This window comes from Arachis stenosperma, chromosome 3 (genome assembly GCF_014773155.1).
Source record: "Arachis stenosperma cultivar V10309 chromosome 3, arast.V10309.gnm1.PFL2, whole genome shotgun sequence".
Lineage (NCBI taxonomy): Eukaryota > Viridiplantae > Streptophyta > Magnoliopsida > Fabales > Fabaceae > Arachis > Arachis stenosperma.
In genome coordinates this window covers 9,986,266-10,008,268 of record NC_080379.1, presented here as the reverse complement: position 1 = coordinate 10,008,268, position 22,003 = coordinate 9,986,266, and the positions used below count along the sequence as shown (strand labels likewise).

The following is a 22,003-nucleotide window of genomic DNA, read 5'->3' as shown; positions in this document are numbered from 1 at the left end:
GGAACTTAGGATTGCCTTTGGCGTCCCGGGGTCTTATATCCTTGATAAACCCATATTTTATGATATATATTGTGTTTAATTTAAGTGATTTATTCAACCCTTCACCTACTTATTCATGTAAATTACATGGTTTTACTTTCCCTTCCTTATTATGTGATATATGTGAAATACATGTTTCCTATGCTTTAGAAATAATTATTTTAATTACCTTTTATTACCATTCGATGCCGTGATTTGTGTGTGGAGTAGTTGCAGAGCTTCTAAGGCAGGAATGACTTAAAGGATAGAAAGGAAACATACAAAAATAGAAGGAAAGCACAAATTGGAGTTTTGGAGAAACTGGCAGCGACGCGTCCGCATGGACGACGCGAACGCGTAGTTAGCACAAATAAGCATTGACGCAAGCACATGGACGACGCGAACGCGTGGCGTGCGAAACACAACTGACGCGGACGCATGACTGACGCGACCGCGTGACCCACGCGGACGCGTGACGTGCGCGATCTACAAAATTTGCAGAAGTCTGTTCCAGCAACTTCTGGGCCCTTTTTGGCCCAAATCCAAGCTCAGAGAACACAGATTAGAGGTTATGAAGTGGGGGAATGCATCCATTAGAAGCATCTCTCCAGATACACACTTTTCACAATTTAGAAAAGAGAGAGAGAGAGAGAGAGAGAGAGAGAGAGAGAGCACACGACGCGACAATGTCGCTGACGCGTCCGCGTCACAAGTGCATTAAAAGAAGAAGGAAAGTGAACAGAAAGTCATGCTAACGCAAGGCTGGAGGCGTGCCTTTGGCACAAATTGTTCAACGCGACCGCATGCCCCACGCGATCGCGTCAGTTGCGGAAAATTCCTCCCACGCATCTGCGTCACTCACGCGAATGCGTGATCTAGAAATCGGCGTAAAGATCCAACGCCCAGAAATTTGGGTTGGAATCGTGCGGCTAGTGTGCGTTTAGCACAAAACGACCCACGCGTGCGCATCTTTGACGCGAACGCATCACTGCACAACACCCATCCCACGTAAAAGCATGAGCGACGCGATCGCGTCGCATGGATATTGTGGCTCCCTAAATGGAGACAGAGAGTTGCGCTGAAACGACGCTGGAAGCGTACGTCTAGCACAAATTCCAGTGACACGTTCGCATGCTGCACGCGTTCGCGTCACCCATCTTTTACCCAACCCACGTGATTGCGTCGACCACGCATCCGCGTCAACCCTATTTCACCTTACTCACTCTTCGCGTGGATTTGCGATCACTAACCCCAAATCACGTGAACCCTACCCGTCGCGTTCCCTAAACACCAACTCCATCTTCCTCTCTTCTCTGTAACTCCTAACTACCGTACTTCACCACTTCGCAACCACCACCCTCAACCACCCCCAGCCACCCGGATCACCGCGCCACCACCGCCGTGACCTCACCATCTTTTACCCAACCCACCCCTTCCCTCTCTTCCTTCTTTTCCCTCCCTCTCTCTCTTCCGCCACTGCCCCACCGCCGCCAGCCTCAGACTGCCGCAGCCCATCTCCGCCGACCACCACCACAACCCTCACCCCCTCTTCTCAACTATACCCACTCAACCCTCCACCATTCACCCCTACTGCACCCCTGCCACCGCCTCTGCTCTACCGCCGCACCCCCGTGCTTCCCCCGGTGTCGCCACATCTCCATTACCTTTCCTCTGCCCTATCCCTTGTTCGTACACGCATCAGGTTCCGCCTTACTGCGATTCCTCCTTGCGGTTCTTCAGTTCATTTTCCAAATTTTTTTCCGAATAGGCTAGAGAGAGATGCATGTTCGTAGTGGATTCTAGGTGGTTAGGTAACTAGGATGTGGTTAGTGGATTTAGGCCTGATAATTACACCGTTCTTGTTACCTGTTTATTTGTTCTACAATTGTACTCCAGCTTCCACCTAAATCGGATCAGCCAGATGGTTACCAGAAAGCTGAGGAGGATATGAGATTCATGAGGTTTGATTGGGATGCAGTGAAACAAGATATCACCCTTGATCCTACTGTTCCATGGGTCATGGGAAAGAGCACAGTGGTACCTAAGGGAATCAGGCTGATATATCTGAATGATGAGGCTCGGCTATGGCAACAGATTCTGAGTAACTACGTGAAGCTGAGAACTCATGAGACGGAGGTGCCAGCTGCTATGATTACCCTCATCTGGTGTGTGATGACGGGTAAGGACTTATATCTACCCCGCTTCATCTGGCATTACATGCCCAGAGTCCATGTTAGAGGCACCCTTCCCTTTCCATTCCTGATTACTCAGTTGGGTCACCGAGCTGAGGTACCTTGGAAGGTTGCTAATGAAAAGCCACCCACCGCGGACTGCAGAAAGATCATCCCTCACAGTCGGAAGTTTCAGACTTTCGCCTATCGACCTCCATTTCTCACTGACTCTTCTGAGGCAGTTACTTCTTCAGCTGCTCCTTCTGCTTCCACCGGCCTAGCACCACCCACTGCACCCCCACCTGCTCATGAGCCTGTCTACCTTCTGGTGCACCGACTCTTTGACCGCTTAGACTAGATGGAGCGCCGTTACCAGCAGCACTTTGAGAGGTCTGAACGTCGTAACAGGCGACGTTATGAGAGGTCTGAGCGTCGCCACAAGCGGTGCTATGAGCACCTCAAGCTGATGATCCGATCTGGTGGCGACGTCCCCTCCGAGCCCGACACGCCCTCCGACACATCTGAGGAGGAGGTGAATGATCATGAGGAGGAGGCAGCTACCCAGGCTGAGCAGGGAGGACCCGAGCACACTGCACCACACCATGAGGAGCACCACCAGCTACAGACCACTGATCCGGACATTCCTCTACAGACAGAGCCCCCGCTTCAGCAGACCGCTCCTCCTACCCTCACAGAGACTGCAGATCCTCAGACCACCACCGAGACTCCAGCAGCCCATCCTTCCAGTGGTGACACTCCTTCACACCCAGCTTGAGTGAGCATTGAGGACGATGCTTTATTTTAAGTGTGGGGAGGTCGCCATCTCTGGCATATTTTTTGGTGAACCACTACAGACTTTTTTATTTTATTTTGCTCATTTTTCTGTATTTTTATCTTTATTTTTATTTTTATTTTTTTCAGTACTTATACATTGTTCTTTTCATGTGTTTTTACTCTATTTTCTACATTTTGCACTTTAGTTCATATTTTAGCCATTTAGTTTAGTTGCAATTCTAACTCATTAGTCATAGAATATGTGGATTAATTAGTGTAGTTTTTTAGCATATGATAAGTTTGGTTTTAATTGAAAATAAAAAAGAAGTAAGCTAGAGACTTTAACAGAATCAAAACAATCCACACCCCTTGTATATATAGCATTACATGTTAGTTAGTTAACAACATTTCATCAAGAAATAACACTAAAACTTTAAAGCCACCCAAATAATTTTTACATTGAGAATAATGGGAACTCTTAATTTCCACTTGCATGACATGTATAACTTATATATGATTTTTTTTTAGCTTGAGAACACACAGCCTGAGAGTTTTGAGCTTAATTGTATGGTTACATTCAAACCATAATTTTTATTCTTGTGTGCTTTGCCCTTCTTTTAATTCTGATGTTCTTTGCTTTGTTTTAATCTATATGTCTGATTATAGAATATAGATACATACTAATAAAGTGATTGAAGCCATCATTTGAATTTTTCCTCACTTATCCCAAATTAGCCTACCTTTTACATCACCCTTGTTAGCCCCCTCGAGCTTGTTAATCCCCTCTTTTTCTGTAAACCACATTACTAACCTTAAGCAGAAAAACAAAATATGAATCCCAAGTTGAATCCTTGGTTAGCTTAAGATAAGGTATTGTGTATAATTTAAGTGTGGAGAACTTTATGGGAACATGGATGATAGGAACAAAGGTAGAAAATTTAAAAGAGTAAAAATATTCAAAATAAAAATTTTGGGAAGCATGCTCATGTGAAATCAATTGAATTACCATGTGCCGTTTCAAAAAAAAGGCAAAAAAGTTTCTATTTTCAGTATTTAATTAAAGGGACACAAAGAAATTCCCCAGTTACAAAATAAAAAGAATCAATGCACATGGGATAAAATTAAAATCAATGCATAAGTTTGCAATACAAAGTGAGAAAACTGTGGGCAAATAGGTTGAGAAGCTTTAAATTACAAAATATATGTGTTAGGTGAGATCTTAGACTAATCAAGGATTCACTTATTAGCTCACTTATACCCTTACCTCTACCTTGGCCCCATTACAACCTTGGAAAAGACCTCATGATCTTTGTATGTCTGTATTCTATAATTGTTGATTGGTTAGATGAAGAACAAAGTTATAGAAAGTAAGGATAAAAAGAAGAATAGAGTGATTAACCCAATAAACACTGAGTGACTAGAGAGTAAACACAAAATCCAGTGAGGGTTCAATAGCTCATCACCATATATCTCTGCCTCAATTGTTAATTGTCTTGCAAGTTTGAAAAATATTTTTACCCATCTCAATTGTAAAAGTGCTTTAACATTATCTAAGGTTGGCTATGCATATATGATTCCTTGAGAATGTGATTAAATTTAACTACATGTAAGTTTTATATACAAGTGAATAACAAATTAGAATTGCATGATTCATTTAGGTAGTTGCATCTAGGATAGATTGCATTGCATGAGATCCTACCACTTTACCTTACTCTTTATCTTGGATTTAGCATGAGGACATGCTATTGTTTAAGTGTGGGGAGGTTGATAAACCCATATTTTATGATATATATTGTGCTTAATTTAAGTGATTTATTCAACCCTTCACCTACTTATTCATGTAAATTACATGGTTTTACTTTCCCTTCCTTATTATGTGATATATGTGAAATACATGTTTCCTATGCTTTAGAAATAATTATTTTAATTACCCTTTATTACCATTCGATGCCGTGATTTGTGTGTGGAGTAGTTGCAGAGCTTCTAAGGCAGGAATGACTTAAAGAATGGAAAGGAAACATACAAAAATGGAAGAAAATCACAAATTGGAGTTTTGGAGAAACTGGCAGCGACGCGTCCGCATGGACGACGCGAACGCGTAGTTAGCACAAATTAGCATCGACGCGAGCGCATGGACGACGCGAACACGTGGCATGCGAAACATAACTGATGCGGTCGCATAACTGATGTGACCGCGTGGAAGAGCAAGACTCCAGATGACGCGACCGCGTAACCCACGCGGACGCGTGACATGCGCAATCTGCAGAATTTGCAGAAGTCCGTTCCAGCAACTTCTGGGCCCTTTTTGGCCCAAATCCAAGCCTAGAGAACACAAATTAGAGGTTATGAAGTGGGGGAATGCATCCATTAGAAGCATCTCTCCAGTTACACACTTTTCACAATTTAGATGTAGTTTTTAGTGAGAGAGGTTCTGATGAGCAGATAATTTATACGCTTTTTAGCATTGTTTTTAGGTAGTTTTTAGTAGGATCTAGCTACTTTTAGGGATGTTTTCATTAGTTTTATGCTAAATTCACATTTCTGGATTTTACTAGGAGTTTGTGTGTTTTTCTGTGATTTCAGGTTTTTTCTAGCTGAAATTGAGGGATCTGAGCAAAACTCTGATAAGAAGGCTGACAAAGGACTGCTGATGCTGTTGGATTCTGACCTCCCTGCACTCAAAATGGATTTTCTGGAGCTACAGAACTCCAAATGGTGCGCTTTTGATGGTGTTGGAAAGTAGACATCCAGAGCTTTCCATCAATATATAATAGTTTATACTTTATTCGAGATTAGACGACGCAAACTGGCGCTCAACGCCAGTTCTATGCTGCATTCTGGAGTCAAACGCCAGAAACACGTCACAAACCAGAGTTAAACGCCAAAAACACGTTACAACTTGGTGTTTCACTCCAAAAGAAGCCTCTGCATGTGTAAAGATCAAGCTCAGCCCAAGCACACACCAAGTAGGCCCTGAAAGTAGATTTCTGCATCAATTACTTACTTCTGTAAACCCTAGTAGCTAGTCTAGTATAAATAGGACATTTTACTATTGTATTAGATATCTTTGGATTATTTTTGGATTACCTTATGATCCTTTGATCATGTTTATGGGGGCTGGTCGGCCATGCCTGGACCACCATCACTTATGTATTTTTAACGGTGGAGTTTCTACACACCAAAGATTAAGGGTGTGGAGCTCTGTTGTACCTCAAGTTTCAATGCAATTACTACTATTTTCTATTCAATTCAGCTTATTCTTATTCTAAGATATTTGTTGCACTTCAACATGATAAATATGATGATCCGTGAAACTCATCATCATTCTCACCTATGAACACGTGATTGACAACCACTTCTGTTTTACCTTAGAACGAATGAACATCTCTTGAGTTCCTTAATCAGAATCTTCGTGGTTGGTGCACGAAATCTTAATCCCAATATCAAAATCAAAATTTCTTATGATCTCGTACCACTAACCAGCAAGTGCACTGGGTCGTCCAACGGAGATTATTGGTTTGAAGCAAGCTATGTTTATTTTATTAGTCTTAGTCAGGATATTAATTAAAATTATCAGTTGGAATTATTAGAAAAATAAAAGAGTGTGAAATAGTTACTTGTTGTGCAGTAATGGAGAATATGTTGGGGTTTTTGGAGATGCTTTGTCCTCTGAATCCCTGCAACATAATGCTTACTCACTTTCATAAATGCAAGGCTCCTTCCATGGCAAGCTGTATGTAGGGAATCACCATTGTCAGTGGCTACCTCCCATCCTCTCAGTGAAAATGGTTCAGATGCTCTGTCACAGCACGGCTAATCAGCTGTTGGTTCTCGATCATGTTGGAATAGGATCCATTGATCCTTTTGCGTTTGTCATCACGCCCAGCAATCGCGAGTTTGAAGCTCGTCACAGCCATTCAATCCTTGAATCCTACTCGGAATACCACAGACAAGGTTTAGACTTTCCGGATCCTCAAGAGTGGCCGCCATCAGTTCTAGCTTATACCACGAAGATTCTGATTAAGGAAGCTAAGAGATACTCATTCAATCTGATGTAGAACGGAGGTGTTTGTCAGGCACTCGTTCATGGATTGAGGAAGGTGATGAGTGTCACGGATCATCACCTTCTCCATAATTAAGCGCAAATGAATATCTTAGATAGGAACACGCATGTTTGAAAGGAGAAACAGAAACAATTGCATTAATTCATCGAGACGCTGCAGAGCTCCTCACCCCCAACAATGGAGTTTAGAGACTCATGCCGTCAAAGTGTATAAAATTCAGATCTGAAAATGTCATGAGGTCCAAAGTAAATCTCTAAAAGTTGTTTAAATAGTAAACTAGTAACCTAGGTTTACAGAAAATGAGTAAACTATGATAGATAGTGCAGAAATCCACTTCTGGGGCCCACTTGGTGTGTGCTGGGGCTGAGACTTAAGCTTCTCACGTGCCTGGGGCTATTTCGGGCATTCAACGCCAGGTTGTAACCTGTTTCTGGCGTTGAACTCCAGCTTGTAACCTGTTTCTGGCGCTGGACGCCAGACAGCAGCATGAAACTGGCGTTGAACGCCAGTTTACGTCGTCTATCTTCGCGCAAGTATGGACTATTATATATTGCTGGAAAGCCCTGGATGTCTACTTTCCAACCCAATTGAGAGCGCGTCAATTGGACTCCTGTAGCTCCAAAAAATCCATTTCGAGTGCAGGGATGTCAGGATCCAACAGCATCAGTAGTCCTTTTTCAGCCTAACTCAGATTTTTGCTCAGCTCCCTCAATTTCAGCCAGAAAATACCTAAAATCACAGAAAAACACACAAACTCATAGTAAAGTCCAGAAATATGATTTTTGCCTAAAAACTAATAATATTCTACTAAAAACTAATTAAAACATGCTAAAATCTACATGAAATTATCCCCAAAAAGCGTATAAAATATCCGCTCATCAGTGGTATAAGCTAGAATTATTGGCGGCCATTCTTGAGAATCCGGAAAGTCTAAACCTTGTCTGTGGTATTTCGAGTAGGATTCAGGGATTGAATGACTGTGACGAGCTTCAAACTCGCGATTGTTGGGCGTGATGACAAACGCAAAAGAATCAATGGATTATATTCTGACATGATCGAGAACCGACAGATGATTAGCCGTGCTGTGACAAGAGCATTTGGACCTTTTTCACTGAGAGGATGAGAAGTAGCCATTGACAACGGTGATGCCCTACATACATCTTGCCATGGAAAGGATTATGAAGGATTGAAAGCGAGAAAGCAGTATGTTGCAGAGATTCAACAGGGATAAAGCATCTCCATACACTTATCTGAACTTCCTGCCAATGATTTACATAAGTATCTTTATCTTATTTTATGCTTTTTTTATTATTAATTTTCAAAAACCTTTATAACCATTTGAATCTGCCTAACTGAGATCTACAAAATGACCATAGCTTGCTTCATACCAACAATCTCCATGGGATCGACCCTTACTCGCGTAAGGTTTATTACTTGGACGACCCAGTGCACTTGCTGTTAAGTTGTGCGGGATTGTGACAAAGTGTGATTCACGTTTGAGAGTGCTACCAAGTTTTTGGCGCCATTGTTGATGATCACAATTTCGTGCACCAGGTTCTCTCCTCTCTCTTAGGTTCTAGGATTAGGATTCCTCTTAAAGGATTTAGGATTTCGACTCTTCATCAGGTTCAATATTCCTTTTACTTTATATTTCTCTTTTACTTCTAGATGCTTTAATGCTTGTATTACTTGTGTTGCCTATTTGGCTTATGAACTTTTCATGTTAGGATTTTCTTAATAAATATAAATTGAGGTATTTCAGACTCATGATTGCTTTTTCCTATTTACAATTTAGATTATTTACTATTGGCTTTAGTTGATTAATTGGTGACTCTTGAGTTGTCAAACTCATCGTGATTTAAATTTTTGGAATTGAAGGATGATATTTTAAAACATGTTTATGCAAGAAATTATGAATTGAAACATAAAAATTAGAAAATTTGTGAAGAAAAACGAATTTTACCTCCTCCCCACCATTCTGGCGTTAAACGCCCAAATGCTGCTTGTTTTGGGCGTTTAACGCCCAATTGCTGCTTCTCCTGGGCGTTCAACGCCCAGCCGTTGCTTCTTTCTGGCGTTGAACGCCAGGAAGTCCTTTGTTACTGGGCGTTTTTCTGAATGCCCAGGACGTTGTCAATCTGGCGTTAAATGCCCAGAAGGTGCTTCTTTCTGGCGTTCAACGCCCAGAAGATGCTCCTTTCTGGCGTTTAACGCCCAGATGGCTACCCTTACTGGCGTTGAACGCCCAGCGGGTGCTTCTTTTGGGCGTTCAACGCCCAAAACGTTTCTTACTGGCTTTTTCACGCCAATGAGTTTCCAAAATCCCCTGTAACTCTGTGAATTCAATCAATTGCTATTTTACCTTTTGAAGATACTTTGACATATACCTGTAAAAATCAATTAATTAGCAAAAACAAATAAAATTAAATTTTGTAAATGGCTGGGTTGCCTCCCAGCAAGCGCTTCTTTATTGTCATTAGCTGGACTATTGAGCTTTAATCAAGCCTTAGTTTTGAGCATTCTTGCTCAAAATTGCCTTTAAGATAATGTTTGACTCTCTGTCCATTAACAATGAACTTTTTATTAGAGTCATTATCCTGAAGCTCTACGTATCCATATGGTGATACACTTGTGATCACATATGGACCTCTCCACCGGGACTTCAATTTCCCGGGGAATAATTTGAGCCTAGAATTAAATAACAGAACTTTCTGCCCCGGCTCAAAGACTCTGGATGACAATTTCTTATCATGCCATCTTTTCGCTTTCTCTTTGTATATTTTTGCATTCTCGAAAGCATTGAGTCTAAATTCCTCTAGCTCATTTAACTGAAGCAATCGTTTTTCTCCAGCTAACTTGGCATCAAGGTTCAGGAATCTGGTTGCCCAGTAGGCCTTATGTTCCAGTTCCACTGGCAAGTGACATGCCTTTCCATACACAAGCTGGTATGGAGAGGTCCCTATAGGGGTCTTGAATGCTGTTCTGTATGCCCACAGAGCATCATCCAAGCTTCTTGCCCAATCCCTTCTACGGTTAATTACAATCTGTTCCAGGATTCTTTTGATTTCTCTATTTGAGACTTCAACTTGCCGATTAGTCTGTGGATGATATGGAGTGGCCACCCTGTGGCTAACTCCATAACGAACCAAAGCAGAATAGAGCTGTTTATTGCAGAAATGAGTGCCCCCATCACTGATTAGTACTCTAGGGGTGCCAAATTTGTTGAAGATGTGTTTCTGGAGGAATTTTAACACTGTCTTAGTGTCATTAGTGGGTGTTGCAATAGCTTCCACCCATTTAGATACATAATCCACTGCCACCAGAATATAAGTGTTTGAGTATGATGGTGGGAAAGGTCCCATGAAGTCAATACCCCATACATCAAACAACTCAATCTCCAAGATCTTTGGCAACTGTCATAATTAAGTACAAACACTCGGGAATCTTTATAGAGAGTAGGCCAGTAGAAGCTACATTGGAAGACTCTTGTGGCTGTTCGCTCACTTCCAAAATGTCCTCCACACTGGGATCCATGGCAGTGCCATAGGATCTTTTGCGCTTCTTCTTTAGGCACACATCTACGGATTACTCCGTCTGCACATCTCTTAAAGAGATACGGCTCATCCCAAAGATAATACTTTGCATCCATGATCAGCTTCTTTGATTGCTGCCTACTGTATTCTTTGGGTATGAATCCCACTGTCTTGTAGTTTGTAATGTCTGCAAACCATGGCACTTCCTGGATGGCAAAGAGTTGCTCATCTGGAAAGTTTTCAGAGATCTTAGTAAGAGGGAGGGACGCCCCTTCTACTGGTTCTATTCGGGACAGGTGATCTGCTACCTGATTCTCTGTCCCTTTTCTGTCTCTTATTTCTATATCAAACTCTTGCAGAAGCAACACCCATCTTATAAATCTGGGTTTTGAATCCTGCTTTGTGAGTAGATATTTAAGAGCAGCATGATCAGTGTACATAATCACTTTTGATCCTACTAAATAGGATCTGAATTTGTCAATGGCGTAAACCACTGCAAGTAGCTCTTTTTCTGTGGTTGTGTAGTTCTTCTGTGCGTCATTTAGAACACGGCTGGCATAGTAAATAACGTGCAGAAGCTTGTCATGCCTTTGTCCCAACACTGCACCAATGGCATGGTCACTGGCATCACATATTAGTGCAAATGGCAATGTCCAGTTTGGTGCAGAAATGATTGGTGCTGTGACCAATTTAGCTTTCAGAGTCTCAAATGCCTGCAGACACTCCTTATCAAAGACAAATGGCGTGTCAGCAGCTAGCAGGTTGCTCAGAGGTTTGGCGATTTTTGAAAAATCCTTTATAAACCTCCTATAGAATCCTGCATGTCCCAGAAAGATTTTGATTGCCTTAACATTGGCAGGTGGTGGTAATTTTTCAATTACTTCTACCTTAGCTTGATCCACCTTTATTCCCTTGTTCGAAATTTTGTGCCCAAGAACAATCCCTTCAGTCACCATAAAGTGACATTTCTCCCAGTTTAAAACCAGGTTTGTCTCTTGGCATCTCTTTAGAACAAGTGCTAGATGGTCAAGACAGGAGCTGAATGAGTCTCCAAATACTGAAAAGTCATCCATGAAGACTTCCAGAAATTTTTCCACCATATCAGAGAAAATTGAGAGCATGCACCTCTGAAAGGTTGCAGGTGCATTGCACAGGCCATATGGCATCCTTCTGTATGCAAATACTCCAGATGGACATGTGAATGTCGTTTTCTCTTGATCTTGGGGATTGGTGCGCGAAATTGTGAACTATACTTTTTCACAACTCTCATAATCCCTGGTAATGGCTCCAAAAACTTGGTGCGCTCAATACCATGGCATTACACAACTTCGCACAACTAACCAGCAAGTGCACTGGGTCGTCCAAGTAATAAACCTTACGTGAGTAAGGGTCGATCCCACGGAGATTGTTAGTATTGAAGCAAGCTATGGTCATCTTGTAAATCTTAGTCAGGCAACTCAGATATATATGGTGATGAACGAAAATAACATAAAAGATAAAGATAGTGATACTTATGTAATTCATTGGTAGGAACTTCAGATAAGTGCATGAAGATGCCTTCCCTTCCGTCTCTCTGCTTTCCTACTGTCTTCATCCAACCCTTCTTACTCCTTTCCATGGCAAGCTCGTATAGGGTCTCACTGTTGTCAGCAGCTACCTCCCATCCTCGCAGTGAAAGCTAATGCACACACTCTGTCACAGTGCTGCCAATCACCGGTTTGGTTCCCTCCCCTACCGGAATAGAATAACTCTTTTGTGTCTGTCACTAACGCCCAGTAGGTTACAGGTTTGAAGCACGTCACAGTCATTCAGTCATTGAATCCTACTCAGAATACCACAGACAAGGTTAGACCTTCCGGATTCTCTTGAATGCTGCCATCAGTTCTTGCCTATACCACGAAGACTCTGATCTCACGGAATGGCTGGCTCGTTTGTCAGGCGAGCACTCGGTTGTCAGGCGATCAACCATGCATCGTGCAATCAGGAATCCAAGAGATATTCACCAAGCCTCAAATGCTTGTAGAACAAGAATGGTTGTCAGTCACCTTGTTCATGGGTGAGAATGGTGATGGGCGTCAATCATCACCTTCATCATGTTGAAGAACAAGTGATATCTTGGATAAAGAACAAGCGGAATTTGAATGGAAGAACAATAGTAATTGCATTAATACTCGAGGTACAGCAGAGCTCCACACCTTGATCTATGGTGTGTAGAAACTCCACCGTTGAAAATACATAAGCATAAGGTCTAGGCATGGCCGAATGGCCAGCCTCCCAATGATCTAAGAACTAAAATGTCCAAAGATGATCTAGAGATCTAAAAGTGATCCAAAGATTTCTATACAATAGTAAAAGGTCCTACTTATAAGAAACTAGTAGCCTAGGGTGTACAGAAATGAGTAAATGACATAAAAATCCTCTTCCGGGCCCACTTGGTGTGTGCTTGGGCTGAGCAATGAAGAAATTTCGTGTAGAGACTCTTCTTGGAGTTAAACGCCAGCTTTGGTGCCAGTTTGGGCGTTTAACTCCCATTTGGGTGCCAGTTCCAGCGTTTAACGCTGGGATTTCTTGAGGTGATTTTGAACGCCGGTTTGGGCCATCAAATCTTGGGCAAAGTATGGACTATTATATATTGCTGGAAAGCCCAGGATGTCTACTTTCCAACGCCGTTGAGAGCGCGCCAATTGGGCTTCTGTAGCTCCAGAAAATCCGCTTCGAGTGCAGGGAGGTCAGAATCCAACAGCATCTGCAGTCCTTTTGAGTCTCAAAATCAGATTTTTGCTCAGGTCCCTCAATTTCAGCCAGAAAATACCTGAAATCACAGAAAAACACACAAACTCATAGTAAAGTCCAGAAAAGTGAATTTTAATTAAAAACTAATAAAAATATACTAAAAACTAACTATATCATATCAAAAACATACTAAAAACAATGCCAAAAAGTATACAAATTATCCGCTCATCACAACACCAAACTTAAATTGTTGCTTGTCCTCAAGCAACTGAAAATCAAATAAGATAAAAAGAAGAGAATATGCAATGAATTCCAAAAACATCTGTGAAGATCAGTATTAATCAGATGAGCGGGACTTTTAACTTTTTGCCTCTGAACAGTTTTGGCATCTCACTCTATCCCTTGTAATTCAGAATGATTGGCTTCTTTAGGAACTTAGAATCCAGATAGTGTTAATGATTCTCCTAGTAAAGTATGATGATTCTTGAACATAGCTATTTATTGAGTCTTGGCTGTGGCCCAAAGCACTCTGTCTTCCAGTATTACCACCGGATACATACATGCCACAGACACATAATTGGGTGAACCTTTTTAGATTGTGACTCAGCTTTGCTAAAGTCCCCAATTAGAGGTATCCAGGGTTCTTAAGCACACTCTTATTGCCTTGGATCACAACTTTATTCTTTCTTTTTCTTTCTTTTTCTCTTTCTTTTTTCGGATTTTTTTTTTCGAATTTTTTTTTTCTCTTTTTTTTTTGAAATGCTTTTTCTTGCTTCAAGAATCATTTTATTGATTTTTCAGATCCTCAGTAACATGTCTCCTTTTTCATCATTCTTTCAAGAGCCAACATTCATGAACCACAAATTCAAAAGACATATGCACTGTTTAAGCATACATTCAGAGAACAAAAATATTGCCACCACATCAAAATAATTAAACTATTATAAAATTCAAAATTCATGCAATTCTTTCTTTTATCAATTAGGCACGTTTTTATTGAAGAAAGGTGATGGATTCATAGGACATTCATAACTTTAAGGCATAGACACTAAGACACTAATGATCACAAGACACAAACATGGATAACCATAAAGCAAAATTTTCGAAAAACAGAAGAACAATAACAAGGAAATCAAAGAACGGGTCCACCTTAGTGATGGCGGCTCTTTCTTGCTCTTGAAGATCCTATGGAGTGCTTGAGCTCCTCAATGTCTCTTCCTTGTCTTTGTTGCTCCTCCCTCATGATTCTTTGATCTTCTCTAATTTCATGAAGGATGATGGAGTGTTCTTGATGCTCCACCCTCAGTTGTCCCATGTTAGAACTTAGTTCTCCTAGGGAGGTGTTTAGTTGCTCCCAATAGTTTTGTGGAGGAAAATTCATCCCTTGAGGAATCTCAGGGATCTCATGATGAGTGAGATCTCTTGTGTACTCCATCCTTTTCTTGGTGATGGGCTTGTCCTCATCAATGGGAATGTCTCCCTCTATGTCAACTCCAACTGAATAACAGAGGTGACAAATGAGATGAGGAAAAGCTAACCTTGCCAAGGTGGAGGTCTTGTCCGCCACCTTATAGAGTTCTTGGGCTATAACCTCATGAGCCTCTATTTCTTCTCCAATCATGATACTATGGATCATGATGGCCCGGTCTATGGTAACTTCGGACCGGTTGCTAGTGGGGATGATTGAGCGTTGTATGAACTCTAACCATCCTCTAGCCACGGGCTTGAGGTCATGCCTTCTCAATTGGACCGGCTTTCCCCTTGAATCTTGCTTCCATTGTGCGCCCTCTTCACATATGACTGTGAGGACTTGGTCCAACCTTTGATCAAAGTTGACCCTTCTAGTGTAAGGATGCTCATCTCCTTGCATCATAGGCAAGTTGAACGCCACCCTCACACTCTCCGGACTAAAATCCAAGTATTTCCCCCGAACCATAGTGAGATAGTTCTTTGGATTCGGGTTCACACTTTGGTCATGGTTCTTTGTGATCCATGCATTGGCATAGAACTCTTGAACCATCAAGATTCCGACTTGTTGAATGGGGTTGGTAAGAACTTCCCAACCTCTTCTTCGGATCTCATGGCGGATCTCCGAATATTCACCCTTTTTGAGTGAAAAGGGGACCTCGGAGATCACCTTCTTCAAGGCCACAACTTCATAGAAGTGGTCTTGATGCACCCTTGAGAGGAATCTATCCATCTCCCATGACTCGGAGGTGGAAGCTTTTGCCTTCCCTTTCCTCTTTTTAGAGGTTTCTCCGGCCTTGGATGCCATAAATGGTTATGGAAAAATGAAAAAGCAACGCTTTTACCACACCAAACTTAAAATATTTGCTCGTCCTCGAGCAAAAGAAGAAAGAAGAGAGTAGAAGAAGAAGAAATGAAGAAGAGGGAGATGGTAGTGTATTCGGCCAAGAAGGGGGAAGAAAGGGTGTTTAGGTTGTGTGAAAATGAAGAGTGGAAGAAGGGTATTTATAGGAGAGAGGGGGGGTAAAGGTTCGGCCATTATGGGTGGGTTTGGGAGGGAAAGTGGTTTGAATTTGAAGGGTGAGGTTGGTAGGGTTTTATGAAGGATGGATGTGAGTGGTGAAGAGAAAGATGGGATTTGATAGGTGAGGGGTTTTTGGGGAAGAGGTGTTGATGTGATTGGTAAATGGGGGAAGAAGAGAGAGAGTGATGGTAGGATCCTGTGGGGTCCACAGATCCTGTAGTGTCAAGGAAAAGTCATCCCTGCACCAATTGTTGCTCAAAATCACGTTTTGAGCCATTTCTGGCGTTAAACGCCGGGCTGGTGCCCATTCCTGGCGTTTAACGCCAGGTTCTTGCCCTTTACTGGCGTTTAACGCCAGTCTGGTGCCCCTTTCTGGCGTTAAACGCCCAGAATGGTGCCAGACTGGGCGTTAAACGCCCAACAGCTAACATTACTGGCGTTTGAACGCCAGTTTCTTCTCCTCCAGGGTGTGCTGTTTTTCTTCCTGTTTTTCATTCTGTTTTTGCTTTTTTCATTGTTTTTGTGACTTCTTATGATCATCAACCTACAAAAAAAGATAAAATAACAAAAGAAAATAATTAATTATAAAACATTGGGTTGCCTCCCAACAAGCGCTTCTTTAATGTCATTAGCTTGACAGAGGGCTCTCATGGAGCCTCAAAAATGCTCAGAACCGTGTTGAAACCTCCCAACACCAAACTTAGAGTTTGAATGTGGGGTTTCAACACCAAACTTAGAGTTTGGTTGTAGCCTCCCAACACCAAACTTAGAGTTTGACTGTGGGGGCTCTGTTTGGCTCTGTTTTGAGAGGAGCTCTTCATGCTTCCTCTCCATGATGATAGAGGGATGTCCTTGGGCCTTAAACACCAAGGATTCTTCATTCACTTGAATGATTAACTCTCCTTTGTCAACATCAATCACAGCCTTTGCTGTGGCTAGGAAGGGTCTGCCAAGGATGATGGATTCATCCATGCACTTCCCAGTCTCTAGGACTATGAAATCAGTAGGAATGTACTGGTCTTCAACTTTAACCATAACATCCTCTACAAGTCCATGGGCTTGTTTTCTTGAGTTGTCTGCCATCTCTAATGAGATTCTTGCAGCTTGCACCTCTAAGATCCCTAATTTCTCCATTACAGAGAGAGGCATGAGGTTCACACTTGACCCTAAGTCACACAAGGCCTTCTTGAAGGTCATGGTGCCTATGGTACAAGGTATAGAAAACTTCCCAGGATCCTGCCTCTTTTGAGGTAGTTTCTGCCTAGACAGGTCATCCAGTTCTTTGGTGAGCAAGGGAGGTTTATCCTCCCAAGTCTCATTTCCAAATAACTTGTCATTTAGTTTCATGATTGCTCCAAGGTATTTAGCAACTTGCTCTTCAGTGACATACTCATCCTCTTCAGAGGAAGAATACTCATCAGAGCTCATGAATGGCAGAAGTAAGTCCAATGGGATCTCTATGGTCTCATTTTGAGCCTCAGATTCCCATTGTTCCTCATTGAGAAACTCAGAGGAGATTGGTACACGCCCACTGAGGTCTTCCTCAGTGGCGTCCTCCTCCTCTCTTTCCTCTCCATATTCGGCCATGTCTATGGCTTTGCACTCTCCTTTTGGATTTTCTTCTGTATTACTTGGAAGAGTACTAGGAGGGAGTTCAGTAATTTTCTTGCTCAGCTGTCCCACTTGTCCTTCCAAATTTCTGATGGAGGACCTTGTTTCATTCATGAAACTTTGAGTGGTCTTTATTAGATCAGAGACCATTGTTGCTAAGTCAGAAGTATTCTGCTTAGAGCTCTCTGTCTGTTGCTGAGAAGATGATGGAAAGGGCTTGCCATTGCTAAACCTGTTTCTTCCACCATTATTGTTATTGAAACCTTGTTGAGGTCTCTCTTGATTCTTCCATGAGAGATTTGGGTGATTTTTCCATGAAGAATTGTAGGTATTTCCATAGGGTTCTCCTAGGTAATTCACCTCTTCCATGGAAGGGTTCTCAGGATCATAAGCTTCTTCCTCAGATGAAGCATCCTTAGTACTGTTTGGTGCATTTTGCATTCCAGACAGACTTTGAGAAATCAAATTGACTTGTTGAGTCAATATCTTGTTCTGAGCCAATATGGCATTCAGAGTGTCAATCTCAAGAACTCCTTTCTTCTGACTAGTCCCATTGTTCACAGGATTCCTTTCAGAAGTGTACATGAATTGGTTATTTGCAACCATTTCAATCAATTCTTGAGCTTCTACAGGCGTCTTCTTCAGATGAAGAGATCCTCCAGCAAAGCTATCCAAGGACATCTTAGATAGTTCAGAGAGACCATCATAGAAAATACCTATGATGCTCCATTCAGAAAGCATGTCTGAAGGACATCTTCTGATTAATTGTTTGTATCTTTCCCAAGCTTCATAGAGGGATTCCCCATCCTTCTGTCTGAAGGTTTGGACTTCCACTCTAAGCTTACTCCATCTTTGTGGTGGAAAGAACTTTGCCAAGAAGGCATTGACTAGCTTTTCCCAAGAGTCCAGGCTTTCTTTAGGTTGAGAATCCAACCATATTCTAGCTCTGTCTCTTACAGCAAAAGGGAATAGCATCAGTCTATAGACCTCAGGGTTAACCCCATTAGTCTTGACTGTGTCACAGATTTGCAAGAATTCAGCTAAAAACTGATGAGGATCTTCCATTGGAAGTCCATGGAACTTGCAATTCTGTTGCATTAGAGAAACTAATTGAGGCTTAAGCTCAAAGTTGTTTGCTCCAATGGCAGGGATAGAGATGCTTCTCCCATAGAAGTCGGGAGTAGGTGTAGTAAAGTCACCCAGCACCTTCCTTGCATTGTTGGCATTGTTGTTGTTTTCGGCTGCCATGGGTTCTTCTTCTTTGAAGAATTCGGTCAGGTCCTCTAAAGAGAGTTGTACTTTGGCTTCTCTTAGCTTCTCTTCAAGGTCCTTTCGGGTTCAGGATCAGCTTCAACAAGAATGCCTTTGTCTCTGCTCCTGCTCATATGAAAGAGAAGAGAAAAAGAAAATGTGGAATCCTCTATGTCACGTATAGAGATTCCTTGAAATGTCAGAGAAAAGAGAAATAGAAAGAAGAAGGGGAAGAAGAATTCGAACTTTAATTAGATAAGGTTCGAATTGTGCATTCAGAAGGAGTGGTACTCCATAAATAGAAGGATGTGAGAAGGAGGGAAGAGGATTTTCGAAAATTCAATTAAAAGATTTTGAAACATTTTGAAAATTTGATTGATAATTTTCGAAAATTGAAAGTGGAAGAGAATCAAGTGATTTTGAAAAAATTTTGAAATTAGAAACTAAAAGATTTGATTGAAAAACTAATTTGAAAAAGATATGATAAAAAAAATATGATTGAAAGGTTATTGTCTTAAAAAGATGTGATTGAGAAGATATGATTTGAAAACCATTTTAAAAGATATGTTTTGAAAATTATTTTAAAAGATTTGATTTGGAAAATTAGTGACTTGCCTAACAAGAAAGATATGATTCAAACATAAAACCTTCCTTAACAGAAAAGGCAAAAAATGTTCAATCAATCATTAATTGTTAGTAAGTATCTTTGAAAGGAAAGAAATTAATTTTGAAAACATTTGAGTGAAAAGATTTGATTTGAAAAAGATTTGATTTTGAAAAACTTGAAAAAAAATTGATTTGAAAACAAAATCTTCCCCCTAGCACCATCCTGGCGTTAAACGCCCAGAATGGTATACATTCTGGCGTTAACGCCCAAAATGCTACCTTTTTGGGCGTTAAACGCCCAACCAGGTGCCCTGGCTGGCGTTTAAACGCCAGTCTGCCTTCTTCACTGGGCATTTTTGAATGCTCAGCTTTTTCTGTATAATTCCTCTGCAGTGTGTTCTGAATCTTCAATCCCTTGTATCATTGACTTGAAAAGACACAAATTAAAAATATTTTTGGATTTTTAATAATTAAAATGCAACAAGAATCAAATAACAATGCATGCAAGATACCAAACTTAGCAGTTTGTATACTACTGACACTAATGAACTGAAAATGCATATGAGACACACAAAATACTCAAGTCAATAGAATTCAAAGATCAGAGCAAGTGAATCATCAAGAACATCTTGAAGATCACTAAGACATATGAATGCATGTAATTGACACCAAACTTAGGATGAGACACTAGACTCAAACAAGAAATATTTTTGAATTTTATGATTTTTTTTATTTTTTAAATTTTTTGTGTTTTTCGAAAATTAAGTGGAAAAAGAAGGTATCAAAATTCTTAATGAGAATTCCAGGAATCAGTGCAATGCTAGTCTAAGACTCCGGTCCAGGAATTAGACATGGCTTCACAGCCAGCCAAGCTTCCAAAGAAAGCTTCGGTCCAAAACACTAGACATGACCAAAGGTCAGCCAAGCCTTAGCAAATCACTGCTCCAAAAGCAAGATTGATACGAAATCAACAAGCTCTTGTGGTGATAAGTTGAAACCTCGGTCCAATCAGATTAGACATGGCTTCTCAGCCAGCCAGATTTCAACAAATCATCATGAAACTCTAGAATTCATCTTCAAGAATTTCGAAAAAAAATACCTAATCTAAGCAACAAGATGAACCGTCAGTTGTCCAGCCTGAACAATCCCGGGCAATAACACCAAAAATTTGATGTTGTTGCCGGATCTTGGCACTGATGTTACAAAGGCTTGCTCAAAACTAGAACAATACCCGGCAACGGCGCCAAAAACTTGGTGCGCGAAATTGTGAACTATACTTTTTCACAACTCTCATAATCCCTGGTAATGGCTCCAAAAACTTGGTGCGCTCAATACCATGGCATTACACAACTTCGCACAACTAACCAGCAAGTGCACTGGGTCGTCCAAGTAATAAACCTTACGTGAGTAAGGGTCGATCCCACGGAGATTGTTAGTATTGAAGCAAGCTATGGTCATCTTGTAAATCTTAGTCAGGCAAACTCAGATATATATGGTGATGAACGAAAATAACATAAAAGATAAAGATAGTGATACTTATGTAATTCATTGGTAGGAACTTCAGATAAGTGCATGAAGATGCCTTCCCTTCCGTCTCTCTGCTTTCCTACTGTCTTCATCCAACCCTTCTTACTCCTTTCCATGGCAAGCTCGTATAGGGTCTCACTGTTGTCAGCAGCTACCTCCCATCCTCGCAGTGAAAGCTAATGCACACACTCTGTCACAGTGCTGCCAATCACCGGTTTGGTTCCCTCCCCTACCGGAATAGAATAACTCTTTTGTGTCTGTCACTAACGCCCAGTAGGTTACAGGTTTGAAGCACGTCACAGTCATTCAGTCATTGAATCCTACTCAGAATACCACAGACAAGGTTAGACCTTCCGGATTCTCTTGAATGCTGCCATCAGTTCTTGCCTATACCACGAAGACTCTGATCTCACGGAATGGCTGGCTCGTTTGTCAGGCGAGCACTCGGTTGTCAGGCGATCAACCATGCATCGTGCAATCAGGAATCCAAGAGATATTCACCAAGCCTCAAATGCTTGTAGAACAAGAATGGTTGTCAGTCACCTTGTTCATGGGTGAGAATGGTGATGGGCGTCAATCATCACCTTCATCATGTTGAAGAACAAGTGATATCTTGGATAAAGAACAAGCGGATTTGAATGGAAGAACAATAGTAATTGCATTAATACTCGAGGTACAGCAGAGCTCCACACCTTGATCTATGGTGTGTAGAAACTCCACCGTTGAAAATACATAAGCATAAGGTCTAGGCATGGCCGAATGGCCAGCCTCCCAATGATCTAAGAACTAAAATGTCCAAAGATGATCTAGAGATCTAAAGTGATCCAAAGATTTCTATACAATAGTAAAAGTCCTACTTATAAGAAACTAGTAGCCTAGGGTGTACAGAAATGAGTAAATGACATAAAAATCCTCTTCCGGGCCCACTTGGTGTGTGCTTGGGCTGAGCAATGAAGCAATTTCGTGTAGAGACTCTTCTTGGAGTTAAACGCCAGCTTTGGTGCCAGTTTGGGCGTTTAACTCCCATTTGGGTGCCAGTTCCAGCGTTTAACGCTGGGATTTCTTGAGGTGATTTTGAACGCCGGTTTGGGCCATCAAATCTTGGGCAAAGTATGGACTATTATATATTGCTGGAAAGCCCAGGATGTCTACTTTCCAACGCCGTTGAGAGCGCGCCAATTGGGCTTCTGTAGCTCCAGAAAATCCGCTTCGAGTGCAGGGAGG

At 41.5% G+C, this 22,003-nt stretch overlaps 1 non-coding gene across 1 annotated transcript; it reads left to right on the top strand.

Annotated features, from left to right (window-relative positions):
• The first annotated feature begins 18,130 nt into the window (after positions 1-18,130).
• On the top strand, positions 18,131-18,238 carry LOC130972074 (small nucleolar RNA R71). Its single transcript, XR_009083274.1, has one exon. It is a non-coding gene; the product is annotated as a small nucleolar RNA R71 (small nucleolar RNA).
• The last annotated feature ends 3,765 nt before the right edge of the window (positions 18,239-22,003 follow it).